The 17,673-nt window shown below is 37.0% G+C and overlaps 1 pseudogene; it reads right to left on the bottom strand.

Moving 5' to 3' along the window:
• Window positions 1-13,416, bottom strand: part of LOC128124258 (vomeronasal type-2 receptor 116-like) — a 28,903-nt pseudogene extending 15,487 nt beyond the window's left edge.
• Window positions 13,417-17,673: the final 4,257 nt, after the last annotated feature.

Genomic DNA, 17,673 nt, shown 5'->3' on the forward strand with positions numbered 1-17,673 from the left:
AAATTGTACTTGGTTGAGAGTCATCTCATGTAGACTCTGGGCCACAGAATAGATGGCATTGTACACATTGTAACTCTCTTCACTCATGGCCATGTCAAATATGTTCCCTGGCAAGAATCCCAAGGATGCATTAGGCAGACAGTTATCCACAATTTTACAGTTTTTCCTCAAAAATGAGCAATTGAAGAATGAGTGCCATAATACATGAAGATAAATGTCTTCTGGGTATTTGTAAGGATTGGCTGTCTGAACAAAATCCGTAAAATTAATCATCTCCTCCTTATGGTGTGAAAAAATAAGGGTCCATGTAATGCATCTAACAGGAAATAGTTATCAAATGTGGAATGATCCCAGTGTGAGTTCAGGACCCAGACTTTCCATGTGACTAACTTCTGCTTTATATTTACTATTAAGCTCAATAGAGAATCAGTGTCCCCATAAATAATAATCACATTTGCTGATGATTCCAGGATTTTCACCTGATTTTTCCAAGATGTGGTTAGAAATGAACCCCTGACAGCTAGGATCATTTCCACAAATGCTATGCAGACTCCATTTTTCTCCAGCTCACTTCTCAAATCTGACAGAATCTGGGCACCTTTGTGATCATCTATGATGAACAGCCCAACCCAGTTCCAGTGGAAATGAAGCATCAAAGACACAATGCCAAGTGTGAGAGATGTGTCCTTGGGGGCCACCTGGTACAGGGAAGAAAACCTTTTTTGTTCACTCAGGGTAGTATCAAAAGGCCCAAAACTAAGCTGTAGGGAAAAACAATTGGAAAGAAAAACGTTGTCATAAAAAATGAACAAAATTCTACAGCAATAGTTTGAAGCCTTTAGGACAACCCTGCTTTGAAGTTCAAATCTGTGTTCCTGTGGGTTTATGAGAACATACAGTGATGTTCTTCGGTCAGCCAAGCAGCTGCACATGAATCTTCTGATTCTTTAATGACTGTCTAAAGCCCCACAGCCCCACAGTCAGTGCCCCAACAGCCATGCAGGCTGCAGCCTGGAGGGGCATCCAGTCCCACATCCTGGGTACATAGTGGCTGCTCTATGTAGGTTTAAACTAAGTCTCTATCATTTTATTTACCAACAAAGACTGAGAAGTCAGATGTGAGGTTGAAAACCTGTTAGATCATAGAGACCAAAGAGCATCCATGTGACCTTCCTGTTTGACTAGAGACCCAGAAACAGACATGTCTCTCCATTTGTCCCAAAGCAAAACAAAGAACCAAATTCCGTGTCCCTCCCTACCCCTTCCTGTGCTGTCTCTTTATCTGTATTCCTGATTCATCAGAACGCTCTATGGCTAATTCCATGCAACTATTTGCAGGCTCTGCCCCTGAACCAAGGTTGATTTTACTTAATTAATGCATGCACATTACAGTGTGATTGATATCCTGCAGAAATACAGACAACATTTAGAGGTTTAATAGTGGTGTGTCTACTCCACCCTTCCTTCCCCTTCTCTTTCTTCTAAGCTACAAAAATATAGATATGTCAATAGTGTCTCCTTTATTTCCCTATCCATGAAGAGTTACTCAAGCTTGCCCTCTTGTCCTCACAGACAGCTGAAATATCACCAAGCAGAGCTGACATCATGTCTTATCCCATCACCTTCTCTCACCTGTGGAAATTTGTAAAGATCCAGCAGTGTCCCTATGTATTCAGATATTGCCCATGATGGTCCTGTAAGTACAGCAGCTGACATGCCCTCTCTTGCACATCTGTAATTAGGGATGCCATAGCCATTCCCTGAAAGTGAGCCAAAAAGAGTTGCCAGAGTGGCCCTTTGACCATTTGGGACATTATGGACCTCAAATCCCAGGGATGTATTAGGTAAAAGATAGGGATTGCTATTGATTTCCTCAATGGCAAACATCATGGCCAAAATACATTGGTAATTCCTCAACTTGAACCTGCACAGAAGGTAGAACAATATTTAGGAGGAAGACTCACACCACACAACACATGACATTTGTGCAAGCAAATTGAAAATAGATTTTTTTTCATACAATATAATCCTATTACAGTTTCCCCTCCACCAACTCCTCCAGGTTCTCCTCACTTCCCCTCCTGCTCTAATCTATACCCTTTCTTCCTGTCTCTTTTAGAAAACAAACAAGTACTGGAAAATCTTGATAAATTAAAATAAAAACCGAGAAGCCAAAATTGGATAAAATAAGCAAACAAACAGAAGACAGAAATCCAAAGAAAAAGACAAGAAACACAATAGAGGAAAAGGTAGACATTTTCATACACAGAAAATCATGAAAAGAAGAAATCAGAAACAATAATTGTGCACAAAAGTCATATAATCTTAAAAAAATTAAAATACACAGATGCTATTAAGTTTATTTTTGTTTTCCATCTACTACTGAGCATGGGGTCTGCACTTATGAATTGTTTGTATACCCAACGAGACTCCCTTGAAGAAAACAAGTTATTGTATTTGCAACTGGGTTCGTGATGGAGGCTTGTGACAACTTGGAGTTGACTTCGAATTAAAGATGAGGGCTTATGTCCACTTCCTCTCTCAGTGCTGGCAATCCATCTGTCTTAGTGGTACAGGCCCTGTGCATCCTTCCCAGTCTCTTGAGTTCATATGTGTATCAGTCCTGCTATGTTTAGAAAACCTTTGCTTCCTCAGTGTATTTGGCTTTCTCTGACTCATATAATCTTTCCACCTCCTCTTCTCTTGGGTTCCCTGAGCCCTGAGGGAAAGGACTTTATGAAGGTATCTCATTTAGGACTGAGTGTTTCACGGCTGGAGAGAACATCTTTGATGATAACTGAGTGACACAATGATCTATGAATATAGCAGAATATCCTTAGGTGACATTACATTGTCACATGTCTTTAGCAAAACAATAGTATTTGGTTTCCCCCTGGTTTCATGGCCTATCTTGTTTCAAGTTCTTGACAGTCTGAGAGGTGTTGGGTTCTATTTCATGATGTGAACCTAAAATCCAATCAGATATTGGTTTTTCTAGTCCAACAAGCTTTGAGCCATTTTGCACCAGTATATTTTGCAGGCAGGAGATCAATATAGATTGGAGTGTCTATGGTTAGGTTGGTGTTTACCTCCATGCAATCTTTGTGCAGACTGCCTTTCAGTTCCATGAACCCTAGTGTATAGGAGCAAAGATTCTATGTAGGCACTAGCTCAACTTCTCCATGTTCAATGAGTCCTATAGTGTTGTCTTCAGCAATGGGGTTTTACCATCAATTTGTGGAGAGCAACCAATAGCTTTGGCAGTAGCCTGGGTTGTTTGGGCATTTCCAGGGGGCCTGTTTTGGTAACAGCTCAATTAGCCCTTCCCAGAACTGGACGTTTTGTCTGTTGGTGAGAAAATATTTTGTTGGGGCTTTCTCTCCCCTGTTTTTTGGTGATTCCATTGATATTTCTTTCATATATGTATATATTTTAAGAAGCTGCTACTGTATTAAATTCCTATATGACTTCAAAGGCTTTTTGTTTTATTTCTATAAGACTATGAAATACCCTGAATGTGAACCTACCAATAACTTGAGCTCTAAGAAGGTAAGCAAAGATTCAGTTGCCTTATATCTGTGATAAATTCTGTCCATGCATTAGTTGAAGGTCTTCAGATCTCCTAGAACTCAACTCTCAATCTGCACAACCATGAAAAATAAAATGTTTCTTGATCAAGCCACTAGTTACTAAGACATTGTTTAATTCAGGATCTTCCAGGCCATTCAACCTGTCTGAACATCAGTTGACATTTCCATAACAATTCATTTTCTAAGTGTGTTGTGTGATATGTTGTATATATTTTTCTGTGGCATGTGTGCATGTACATGATTGTAGACAGTGAAAACTTGAAATAGGGGTTATTATCTTCATCCATATTTAATAACACGTATTTCATGGCACATCAACTTGGATTTTTCCTGCTTCTCCCCCTCGTTTCTCCAAAAACAACAGGTTTACACATCTGCACTGTAATGCTCCCTCCCCCATTTTGCGTTTGGGACCTGCAAAAGTAAACTTAGTTCTTATATTGCACTGCAATCATGTCACCTTCTGATATATCTACTCATTCTCTTAATATTAGTCACTAGTGAGGAAAATAATTTGCACTCTGTAGCCACCAAATTTCCACACACATGAAAGAATATTATGACATTTCATAAGAAAAATATAATATTTGGGAAGTTTTATTTCATTGACTCTGTATTTTATACATAGTTCCTTGATTTGTGTGCCAAAGTTCATTCCCCTGTTGATATGCTTTTAGTGATTAGTATAAATGCAATATTATTTTCTTCATGTTGCAGGGTTCTGTAGAAGAAGAGATGAATAACACCTTAAACTCATTTGATAAGAAAACAGAATTTATTCTATTTGTACCTATTTTCTCCGAGACTTTCATCATGAAGTGATCTTGGATTTTTCTTAGAGGCCTTACTCCATTTAATCTGATGATTCATTTTTTCCCTGTCGTTTAGTGTGTTTAAATGGTGGATTACATTCATTGATTTAGAGGTGTTGAACCAGTCCTGCATCTATTAGATAAGGGCAATATGATTATGGTGCATAATCATTTTTGTGTGTTCTTGAGTTCTGTTTTCAAGCATTTTATTTGTTTCAATGTTCATAAATGGTTGCCTGCTAATTTTTCTTCATTTCATAGTAGGGTGTTTGTATGGTTTTTTTTTTTTTTTTTTGGTTTTTCAAGACAGGGTTTCTCTGTGTAGCTTTGCGCCTTTCCTGGAACTCACTTGGTAGTCCAGGCTGGCCTCGAGCTCACAGAGTTCCGCCTGGCTCTGCCTCCCGAGTGCTGGGATTAAAGGCGTGTGCCACCACCACCTGGCTTGTATGTTTTTGAAATCAGGGTAATACCATCTTCCAAAGTAAATATTCTTTCTTTTTCTATTTTGTGTAATAATTTGAGAAATATTAATGTTAGGTCTTCTTTGAAGGCCAGGTAGAATTGTGCACCAACTCCATCCAACTTTAAAATTTTATTTTAAATTGGGATATTTTAGTTAATATTTTAATTTCACTGGATATTATACGTCTATTTGAACTATTAATTTCATTTGTAACTTCATTGGTAGGTCATTTTTACATCCTGAAATTCACCTGTTAATTTAATTTTTTCCAATTTCGAGGAATATATGTGTTTTATAACATATCTTTATGATCATCTGAATTTTCTCAATTTCTGTTGTAAATCTCTCCCCTTCCTTCTCTAATTTTATTAATTTGAATTCTCTTTTTTATTTTGTTGATTTGACTAACATGCTATTTATCTTAGTATTGGCTTCATTCATTATTTCTGTTGAATTTTTCATTTCTTTTTGACATGGATCCACAGTTCCATAAACTTTTCTCTTGTGACAGCTGTTCTTGTGTTCCACAGGATTTGATCTGTTATGATTTCATTTCCATTCAATTCTAGGAATGTCAATGTCCTTCTAGATTTCTTCCTTCAGTCAGTTATAGTTCAGTTTTGTGTAACTTAATATCCATGAATTTGTGATCTTTCTTTTTTGTTGTTTATATCCTGATTTAGTCCATATCGACTGACAGCATGCAGGATGTGCTTTAAATTTTCCTGTACATTAGAGACTTGCTTTTATCCTAATACATAGTGTATTTTAGAGAAAATTTAATGGGCTGCAGAGAAGAATGCATATTCTTTAGTTTTTGGTTGGATTGTTCTATAGACATATGTTAATCTGTTTGATTTTGCAGAACTCCAAATATAAATTTCCACAAAAGAAAATTCCTATGTTATAAAACAAAAGTGACAGTTAATATACCAAACCAAGAATGAATATAGAAAGCTACAAATGAGAATGATCAAGTTGTATTCAAGAGGGACCCTTCAGAATAGCAACAGATTCTTTCAGTAGCTACTAGGAAACCAGACTAGATTGGGCTGATATTCTCCAAGATACAGGACAGCTCCAACACTTCTCCAGACCACTATACCCAGCAAACTATCAATCATAATGACAGAGAAAGGTAAACTTTTCATGATAAAATGTGGTTGAAGAAAATTATGGCCCCTAAACCCATTTTGCAAAAGGCAAATGAAGGAAAAGTTAGGTCTTTAGCAAAGGATAAACTTATTTGCAGAGGGAACATTAAAAAATTCCAGAACTTGTTACTGAAATAAGCCTGAATAATAAACCTCTAATGAAATGTCTAAAAACACAAATAAAATTCCAGGAATTAATATATACCATTCAATAATAACTTTTAATATTTGTGGTCTCATAATACTACTTACAAGAAAAGGAAAAGAAGTTGAATCAGAAAACAATAGCCAGATTTTTGCTGTCTCCAAGAAACACAATTTACAACTAACAATAGCTCCCAAATTATCGTTAAAGGATGGAAAAGAACTTCCATGCAAATGTAACTAAAAACTAAGCAGGCTGGAGAGAGTAGGGATATAAGGATCATACCTCAACATAATAAGGTTAAATTATAGGAAGCCTATAGCCAATATCAAGTTAAATAGAGCGTAATTTAAAGCAGTTCCACTAAAATTGGAAACAAGAAAGGCTGTCTAATCTCTCCACATCTATTCAATATAGTACTTGAAGTTCTAGATAGCAATAAGACAACTGAATGACATTAAGTAGATATAAATTGGAAAGATAGAATTAAATGTATCACTATTTGAAAATGATCTCATAATACACATAAGTGACCCCCAAAATTCTACCACAGAACTCCTACACCTGATAAACCCCTTCAGCAATGTGGCTGGATGCAAGACTAACTCAAAAAATTAGTAGCCCTCCCAATACAAGGAGAAATGGACTGAGAAAGGAATCAGGAAAATAACACCCTTCAAAATATTCACAGATAATGTACAATATCTTGGGGTAACTCCAACTAAGCAACCAAGCGTTTGAAAGACCTGTATGATAAAAACTTCAAGTCTTTGAAGAAAAAAATTTAAGAAGATATCAGAAGATGGAAAGATCTCCCACACTCATGAGTTGGTAGGATCATTATAGTAAAAATGGCCATCTTACCAAAAGCAATCTGCAGATTCAATAAAATCTCCATCAAAATTCCAAGACAATTATTTACAGACCTTGAAAGAACAACATTCAATTTTATATGGAAAAATAAAAAACCCAGGATAGTTAAAGTAATCCTGTACAATAAAAGAACTTCCAGAGGTAACACTATTTCTGAGTTCAAACTGTACTATGAGCTGTAGCAATAAAAACTGCATGGTATTGGCCTAAAAAAAAGATAGGATGATCAATGGAGGCTAATTGAAGACCCAGAGATAAATCCACACACTTTTGGACACCTGATTTTTGATGAAGAATCCAGAGAGACACAAGGCAAAAAGAAAGCATCTTCCACTATGGTGCTGGTTTAACTATATGTCTGCATGTAGAAGAATCCAAATTGATCGACATTTATTGCCCTGAATAAAATTCAAGTCCATGTGTATCAAAGGCTTCAAAGTAAAACCAGACACATTGAACCTAACAGAACAGAAAATGGGGAGTAGCCTTGAATGCATTGGTACAGGAGATGACTACCTGAACAGCACCTCAATAGTTAGTCATTGCACTAAGACCAACAATTAATAAATGGGACCTTATGGAACCAAAAGAGCACCATCAATAGGGCAAGATTGCATCATACACACTGGGGCAAAGTTTTCACCAGCTCTACTTCAGATAGAGGGTTAATATCCAAAATATATAAAATCTGAAGAAACTAGATATCAACAAACCAAATAATCCAGTGAAAAGATGAAGTACAAATCTAAGCAGAGAATTCTCAATAGGGGAAACCAAAATGGCTGAGAAACACTTAAAGAAATGTTCAACATCCTTAGCCATCAGGGAAATATAAATCACAATTGCTTTAAAATTCCATCTTATACCAGTCAGAATGGCTAAGATTAATAACAGAAGTGACATCTTATGCTGGTGAGTATTTGGAGCATGGGGAACAGTCCTCCATTGCTTGTGGGAGTGCATATTCATACAAGCACTATTACAATCCATATGGCAGTTCCTCCGAAAATTGAGAATTGGTCTACCTCATGTCCCAGTATTACCACTCTTGTGCCTATCCCCAAATGATACTCCATCCTACCACAAATCCACATACTCAACCATATCCATAGGGACTTTATTCATAATAGCCAGAAGCTGGAACCAATATAGATTTCCCTCAACCAAAGAATGGATAAAGAAAATTTGTTACGTTTATGCAGTGTAGTATTATTCAACTGTTAGAAAAAAATGACATCATGAAATTTGCAGACAAATGGATGCAACCAGAAAAAATAATCCTTTTTGATGTAACATGGACCCAGAAAGAGAAACATGATATATACTCACTTATAGGTGTATATTAGTTGCTAAATAAGTTGTAATCATGCTACAATTCAAAGACCCAGAAAGACTAGGTAACAAGGAGGGCTCTAATGGGGACTCATGGATCTCCCTGGGAAGGAGAAGTGGAATATATTTTTGGGTGTATAGAGGGTGGGGATGGTGCATGATGTGGACATTGAAACAGGAGGGGTCAGGTTTGGGGGAGGGATAAAGGAAGAGGATATTTGGAGAGATGACTGGAATTGGGTTGCATTTTGTGTGGGAAACCTAGTCCAGTAGAAGTTCCTAAGAGTTTATGAAGGTGACAATAGGGAAGAAATTCTATTAATGGAAGATATGGGTCCTGAACCATCCATCTTCTGTAACCATGCAAGCCCTCCAGTGGTGGGACCACAAAACTTTCGACCTATAATTTATCCTCCCTTCAAGATGTGTTGGGGCAGTGGAGACGCAGAATTTGTATGATTGGCCAACTAGTTACTTGTCTAATTTGAGGCCCAAGGCATGAGAGGAAGCCCATGACTGTCACTGGCTAGATGACTAGAAACTGAAGCCTGGATAGCCCAGAGACTTAGGCTAGAAAAAAATCAATAAAATGATTCTTAATATTTTGCTGTACTCATAAATGTTGCCTAACCCAATCGTCATTAGAGAATTCTTTGCTGGCAGCTGATGAGAGCAGATGCCGAAACCCATAACCAAACATTAGGCAGAGAGAGAGAGAGCCCAAATTGAAGATTTCCATTGGATCCCTCCTCTGGGAGCTTGGAGTAGAGGGGGAAGAATAATTATAGGAGCCAAAGGGGTCAAGAACATGAAGAGAACAAGGTCTACAGAGTCAACTAAGCAGAGTTCATAGAGGCTCACAGAGACTAAAGCAGCAATTACAGAGTCTAAATAGGTCTGTGCTAGGTCCTCTGCATCCATGCTATTGTTGTTAGCTTGTTGTTTTTACCGTACCTCTAACAGTGGGAGCGTGGGTGGCTTTGACTCTTTCCTTTGCTCTTGGGACCTTTCCCTCCTACTGCGATGTATCTGCCAGATTTGATATGAGAGTTTGTGCCTAGTGCTATTGTATCTTGTTATGCCCTTCCAGTTGATATCCCTGGGTGTCTTCCTCTTTTCTGAAGGGAAATGGAGGAGGAGTGGATCTGGGGGAGAAGGAAAAACGGGAACTGGGAGGGAAAATTGCAGTCAGGATGTACTAACAACAAGAAAATAAGAAAAAAACTCAACAAATATAAGCAGACATAACTAACTGTCCTATTTAGAAGAGACAGTGAAGTGTTCTTTGTACTCATTAATGGAAAAATCCAAACAGGGTATTATAAAGCTAATCGCATATACATCAAATATAGGAGTCCCCAACTTCATTGATGAAACAGTCTTAGATTTAAAAGCACAGATCAACCCCAGCACAGAGATGGTGGGTCATTTCAATACCTCACTTTCAAAAACAGACAGGTGACATGAGAAAAATTAAACAGAGAGATACTGAAGTTAAATGACATCATAAGTCAGTTTTCCCTCTACATTTGACACACCCTGTGGACTTGTAAACCTCTAGATAGAGGATATGTTTACAGAATGTACTCTTTGTCCACTATGCACACAGCAGCCTTCAAAAACCCACCCACATGAAACAATACTTTCAGAATATCTTCAAAATATCAGCATTCTCTCCCAGAAACCTTCTTTTTTTTCTAACAACCAATGGAATATGAAAATCAAACTTTTGAGCAGAAAAGTTTAATACAAAATATATTAGTTTAAAAGCTTTTTAAAACACGTACAGAGTCCATATGATTTCAATAAGGACCTCTTTATATTATATGCACTATGTACACAACAATGCAAAACTAAATGGGACAATGGTTCTCCATCTCATTGTGAGCACACAGCTTAGAGCTTGGTATTTTGTTCTCTTGGGACATGAACACACTGTGGGCAACTCAAGAGGGTCATATATTCCCAAAATATTATTACATATGAATTTTTCACTAAAAGGTATTTACAAAATATGTTGTTTTACTAGTTCTGCTATTAAAGTAAGAGAATCTAAAAAGATATTTCTAAAAGAGTACTCAATATATGTATTTGCATGTTCCAGAATTTCTATGTAGACCATGCTTGCCTTGCAAACATAGATTCATCTGCCTATGCCTCACAAGTGCTCAGATTAATGGCACGCACCACCATGATACCCAGTCAGATGCATGGTTCTGATAGTACATCACTGGTTATAAAATGAACAATTAATACGATTAATACTGAAAAGAAAGACATGATAATTTCCATAGTTTAATCATTTCACATTTTTATATATATTAAATTATCATACTCTACCCTGTAGATACCGATGTCATGATGATAAATGAACATGTATAAATATTACTGATAACTATGACAGTGCAAAACTTAATTAAAATAGGTTTAGAGCAAGGCAGGATATCTGTGCAATTTCTGATAAATAGTTTTGATAATTGATAAATATAACTTGAACAACTAAAGTTTGTGTTATTTTATGCCTTCAGTATCACATAATATAAATATTAAAATAAACATTACATTGTAAATGTTTTCAAATAACCAGTGTGCAGATACCTATGTCTTTTAATTTGGAAAAAATATAATTGAAAAATATCCATAGTAAAATAGAAAAAAATTAAAATCTAATGTTTCATATTCTTCTAATATAATTTTTTTCAATTTATTCATATACAAATGCACACATAACTTAGATAGTGCAACTTGAATGTACTAAGTCAGTCATATTTTTAAGTTAGTGTTAAGGAAAAGCACTCTAATGCAGTGAGAAACTGTCATTATTACTTTGCAGGGAAATTAGTCTCGCATATAGATTCTATTAATGTACATCAACATGTGCTTATGTAATTAATCTGCTGTAATCAGATGGTAGACATATATTGTACTTATTAGACATTATTCAGTACCTATGAAATATTCATTTACCATCTTCTTAATTTTGACAAGAAAGTAAAATCCTATTAGAAAATTAGACTACACATAATTAGTGTCATATACAATAATGCTAGCTCTATGACATATGGTGTTTGGTAGTTATGGTAATCGAGATAAACATGCTTATTCAGCTACAGTGAGGAAATTTAACTGGAGAATGACAGGATAATTCTTCTATCAAATTACACACATAGTTTCTCACATCTATGTAAAAAAAATTATCAAAAGCATGAAAGCGGTTGTGAGCTTTGAAGTGCATATGCTTGCTTGTGTCTCGTTCTCTATGAAAAGTGTAAATTGAAAATGGCTTGTCTAATCAAATATGTTAAATCCTTCTAGCTTTTATAAGTTTATTTTAATTTCTTTCTGACTTCATAAGATATCAAATCACATTGACAGAGCACTCTCTTCTTGTACATATTAGACAAGGCAGCCACAGGAGCTCATGTAATTACAAGTGTGATCTTTGCAGGTGTGGGATTGCTGCTGTAGAACCTAAAGAGGGACTCAGGCTGATGGAGAGTGGTGCCTGAGCTGCTGAAATTGAACAGCAGAGGAGAAGAGGAGGAACAGGGAGGAACAGGGACACCATCTGCTGTAAAGCACAAGAGTCTCCTTCTAGCATGCAAGATCCAGTGTCTGGTAGACCATACAGCACTGTAACCTTACATGAAGTAAGCAGTGTTCCCTGGAGCCAGTTGACTCTTCCATAGAATATTTTATCTAGATGCCAATTTTGAAATCTTCCCAGCTACCATTGGTATGTCCATTTCAGACTAAACCTATCACAATGTACTTTATGTCAGATGACATTTTGTACTTGAACGTTTTTCCCATTCCATGGCTGAATTGAAGACTTACTCCACAGCCATATTTCAGCAGACACAGTAATGTCACATGGACAACAATCCATCTGTTCTATATTTGCTTTAGGTGGGTTTCCAACCATTGCTTCCAACTTAATTCCTGAATATATATATATATATATATATATATATATATATATATATATTCCATGTTGCCTTGTTGAGTTCAGACTTGAGTGTAAGCTGCACTTCTCATGCTAGAGGCATGTCAACCTGGGATAAAATATACCTGACTTCTTTCAAATCCTAACATATATGATGGTTTCTTTTTAGCAGTACTGAAATTACTTAAGCAGATTAGTCTGACAGTATGTCTTAATCTTGCATCTTTGAGAATTCCTAGAAAATATTTCAGAGGCCCAATCACAGTCAATGTGTACACAGAAACACATTCATAACAAGGAACAAATACACATAGACATATTGTATATGCAACAAACAGATGAACATCATAAGTTATCAGATAATACAAATATTAGAAGTCAGATGAAGTATCTGAGACAGACAAAGGCATTTCTATAGCAGACAGTAGGTCCCAGTGTCTAATCCTGTCATTCCTGCCCTGAAATCTTCTGCAGCAGAGACAATATTTGTTACTGCAGCCTCACACAAGGAAATTGCTAGCAACTAACTGTAGTGACATTATCCCTTCTCACAGGAGTGTGTTTAGAACTCTAGAATCCCCTCAAATATTATATCAGTCCTCTATTATGTAATCTTTCTCTTGCAGAACTAGCATTTCAGACATCAAAATCCTGAAGAGATATATGTATGACAGAGAATATGGGGTGGGGTGTGGTAGAATTCCTTACGTCTACAACAGAAAAGAGAAAGAATAAAACCCAAATTCCTTCTTTTATTTGGAAACACCAGATGTGTCTCTAGGAAATATCTTAATGGGCTAGAGATGGAATAATGTTTGAGTCTGTACTTCCCCTAGGGCATATGAGTACCAAATATTGAAAAGGAATAAATGAATAAAAGACTTACTCGATCATAATATCTCTGTTAAATTTAGTCATTATCCAATCAGTTGTTTTGTTGAGTGGATAGACAGCAAAAGCTGGGAAAAATCCAACAATCACCACATTTCCTTCACCAGTTAAATGGTAGTTCATTCTGACTAAGCACTCACTGCTTCTGTAGGAGCACACAAGAATAGGAATCTGCAGAAAGCAAGAGATAAAAATCCAAGTGCACAGCATATTAACAAAGTATCTGCCCACCCACGAGCATGATAAGGTCGACTCTATAGGGTCCAGCCCGTATATACATAGCTCATGTGTGTAAATGTTTCTAATTTTATTGGTGACTGGAGCTCTCCCTTGAACCATCTCAATTTCTTTCTGACGGGAATGTTCACTCCCCTGTGGAATTATCCAATGATTACTTCCCTCAGGCATTGAATCTGAGGCCTTGCTTTCAGAACAACACACAATATGCATAAAAATATTTTTTTAGAATCTTCTCCAGCCACAAGCAGTATGATTTCATCCAAGACCATAGAGAACAAGTCCCAAGACATGAAATCATCTTAGTGGATTCTGCCACAAGTGTAAACCAAGAAACTACTCATGGGAAAGCCATTTATGTTGATACAATTGTGTTACACCAGTTGATGTCATGGTAAATAAAAGGGGAAAGGGTCAAAAAGGCCCATGGCAGGTCTGACCAGGACACAATAGCAGATACCATGTTCTGTTGAACTCGAGACTCTCAATTCTAGTTTTGTTTCCATGGTCTCCATGAGTCACAGAATCCTTTTCCACAGATGTACTTCTCAACACCAGTATTATGTCCAGGCCCCACTCTATACAGTTTGTGTCTCTTTCTGATGAAACTAATGGTTCTGTCGAATTGATTTCCAAATTATCAACTTCATGTTAATGTAGAAATCAAGTTTCCTCATTGAATCTAAACTTTGACTTTCTGTTATATTCATTCATCCACCGTAAACCACTGAATCGACATATTGTCATGATACGCCCTAATCCTAGAACATTGGATTTATTTAAGTCTAATTATTAGACGTAATATTTTAAATCTAATTATTTAAGTCTGAGAACATAATGCCATTAAGAAATATAATACCTTAGAAATACATCTAGGTTTTCACCCCTCCAAACACTAAGCAAAGGTGTCAGGAGAAGGACCCTCTTTCCATAAGCACAGGAATGAGTTAAGTCCGTGACTCTACTGTATGTGATATGGTAGCCATGATGCATGCTAACATAAAGGTGACCACAATGCAAACTGTGCACAATACAGAATGTGAATCATTGTGTATATAATGGCTTCTTGATAGTGATGAATCAATATTACTGGGCTAGGTCACAGGAGGTTCACTATCTTTCCTGTCCTCCTCTACCTTAACAGTCTGGCTTCAGAAGACCTTCCTGCCACCCTACCTCCAGTTCCTGAGAACTCCATGGCTTGAGTACCACTCCTACCATTTGTTGGCCATTGTTTTGCTACTCTTTGGCATTCTGGCTGAGGTAAGATGAATTACAAAACTCTTTTGACTTGCATTTCCCTAATAACTTAGGATAATGATTTTTTTGAGATTTCTTGATCCATTTTTTCTTCTTATTATAACTCTCTGTGTAGGTACCAGGTCCACTTCTTTGAATTGGTCATTTTGTTTGTTTATTTTATTTTAATACATTTTTAGTTTTTTTTTGACTCTGCCATACTGTGGGTCTCCTTTTCACCTGGTGGATTGTTCCTTTAGCCATGCAGAAACTTTTTGCTGTTTGTGTGAAGAAGGAGGTGGGTATTTTAATTGGGATTGTAGGGACAAAATAGCTTTTGGTAAAATGGTGATTTTCACAGTATTAGTTTTACCAAGCTGTGAGCATGGAATGTCTTTCTATTTTCTGCTGTCTTTCTCCATTTCTTTCTTAAGAGATTAAAAGTTTTTTTTTACATTTTTTTTTATTTTGCAATACAATTCAGTTCTCTATATCAGCCATGAATTCCCTTGTTCTCCCCCCTCCCGCTCCCCTCACCTTCCCCCCAGGCTGCCCCCCATTCTCATCTCCTCCAGGGCAAAGCCTTCCCCGCAGACTGATATCAACCTGGTAGACTCAGTCCAGGTAGGTCCAGACCCCTCCTCCCAGGCCGAGCCAAGCGATTCTGCATAGGCCCCAGGTTTGAAACAGCTGACTCATGCAATGAGCACAGGACCCGGTCCCACTGCCTGGATGCCTCCCAAACAGATCAAGCCAATCAACTGTCTCACCCATTCAGAGGGCCTGATCCAGTTGGGGACCCCTCAGCCATTGGTTCATAGTTCATGTGTTTCCATTCGTTTGGTTATTTGTCCCTGTGCTTTATCCAACCTTGGTCTCAACAATTCTCGCTCATATAAACCCTCCTCATTCTCGCTAATTGGACTCCCAGAGATCCACCCGGGGCCTAGCCATGAATCTCTGCATCCAGATCCCTCAGTAGTTGGATGAGGTTTCTAGCACAACAATTAGGGTGTTTGGCCATCCCATCACCAGAGTAGGTCAGTTCGGGCTGTATCTCAACCATTGCCAGCAGTCTGTTGTGAGGGTATCTTTGTGGATTTCTGTGGGCCTCTCTAGCACTTTGCTTCTTCCTATTCTCATGTGGTCTTCATTTACCATGGTCTCCTATTCCTTGTTCTCCCTCTCTGTTGTTGATCCAGCTGGGATCTCCCGCTCCCCCAAGCTCTCTTTCCCTCGACCCTCGCCCTTCATTACCCCCACTCATGTCCAGGCTGTTCATGTATATCTCATTCCATATCTCTGTCATTGGGCGATCCCAAGCTAATTGAAGCCTTTTTTCTTTCTAGAATTAGTTAGTACTCTATATGACCATTCATATCTTAACAAAGTTTAAAATGTGTATATATATATATATATATTAATCTTGTAAATTTTAATGTAAAATTTATACTTTAAGAAAGGTTTAAAGAATCAGAATAGAAACAAAGAATTGAGATTAGTAATAGAATAGTCCCTTAATTAATTTGGCTTTTCTCCTGTCCCATAGCAGAAGATGGCTCTTTTCTTCTGGCATGATACAAGGAGTTTGCATTTTCCTTTTAACAACATGCTTGAGTTTAAAGAAGGAGAGAGCCATTCTCCAACTCCAAAGTCAGCTTTAAATTTTAATTGAACTGGGACTATTAGAAGACCAATAGTGTTAAATTTCTTTAGAGAAGAGCAGAAACAAACATTTAGGAAGACATAAAATTTTTTAGAAGATAAACCCATACGCCATTTTACTCTGTTTCCTGGGACAGATGATTTTCCCTTTTCTTCAGTTGTCTCATTTGTCCTGTGTTCTTCAGATTCCTTAACTTTCATTCTCCTAAAAGACAAAAACAAAAACCTTTCCCCAAGGTTTTTTGGGGATGTTCCTTTTTGACAAGTTGTTATCTGATTAAATGAAAAGGCATGTGTTAATGGTATAAGTTAGTTTAAATTGGATGTTCATGCTGGTTGATGAACTATCACCTCCTCTAATTAAGGGATCTCTCTTGTTCAAATTGAATCTTTATCAATTTTCATGGTACCCACAGCTAATATTCTCCTATAGAAACAAAATCAAAACCTCGTCCCCAATGTAACACATATCCTGGATTCCATTCTGAGCTCAGCACATCCTTAAAGTATATAGGCTGATTTAATTCTGTAGTGTTTTCTATTATCCAATGTCTCTCTGCAGCTGCTGTTCCTTTCTCATTGGCATTGAGAAAATTTAAAGTTAATAGAGCAACATGTAGTCTATTTTGGGTTTTTTTGTTACACCTTTCTGTTTATTTAGCATATCCTTTAAACTTCTGTTTGATCTTTCTTTACCTGCTTGACCTGTAGGGTTATGTGGTATACCTGTAATATGCTTTATATTGTAATAAGAAAAAACTGTTTCATTTTAACAGAGACATATGATGGAGCATTGTCAGTTTTGATTTGTGCAGGTATACCCATGATGGCCATAACTTCTAGCAAATGAGTGATTACAGAGCCAGTTTTTTCAGAACTCAAAGCAGTTGCCCATTGAAATCCTGAATAAGTATCGATAGTGTGGTGTACATATTTCAATTTTCCAAATTCTGCAAAGTGAAACATGTCCATCTGCCAGATTTCATTCCTCTGAGTACCCTTTGGGTTACATCCTGCTGGCAATGGCATTTGATTGTAGAAGGAACAAGTAGGACATTTCTTTACTATTTCTTTGGCTTGTTGCCAGGTTATGAAAAAATCCTTTTTTAAACCTTTACTATTAACATGATGTTTTTTATGAAATTCTGAGGCCTCTAGCATGTTTTCTATCAATAATTTATCAATCTCATCATTGCCTTGTGCTAGAGGGCCTGGCAGATCAGTATGGGATTGGATGTCAGTTATATATAAATGATGACTCCTTTTCATGATTGTATCTTGTAACTGAATGAATAGTGAAGTTAATTCTGAAGCATTGGGGATAAA

This window comes from Peromyscus californicus, unplaced genomic scaffold (genome assembly GCF_007827085.1).
Source record: "Peromyscus californicus insignis strain IS unplaced genomic scaffold, ASM782708v3 Scaffold_4__1_contigs__length_199733344, whole genome shotgun sequence".
In the NCBI taxonomy this organism is placed as follows: Eukaryota; Metazoa; Chordata; class Mammalia; order Rodentia; family Cricetidae; genus Peromyscus; species Peromyscus californicus.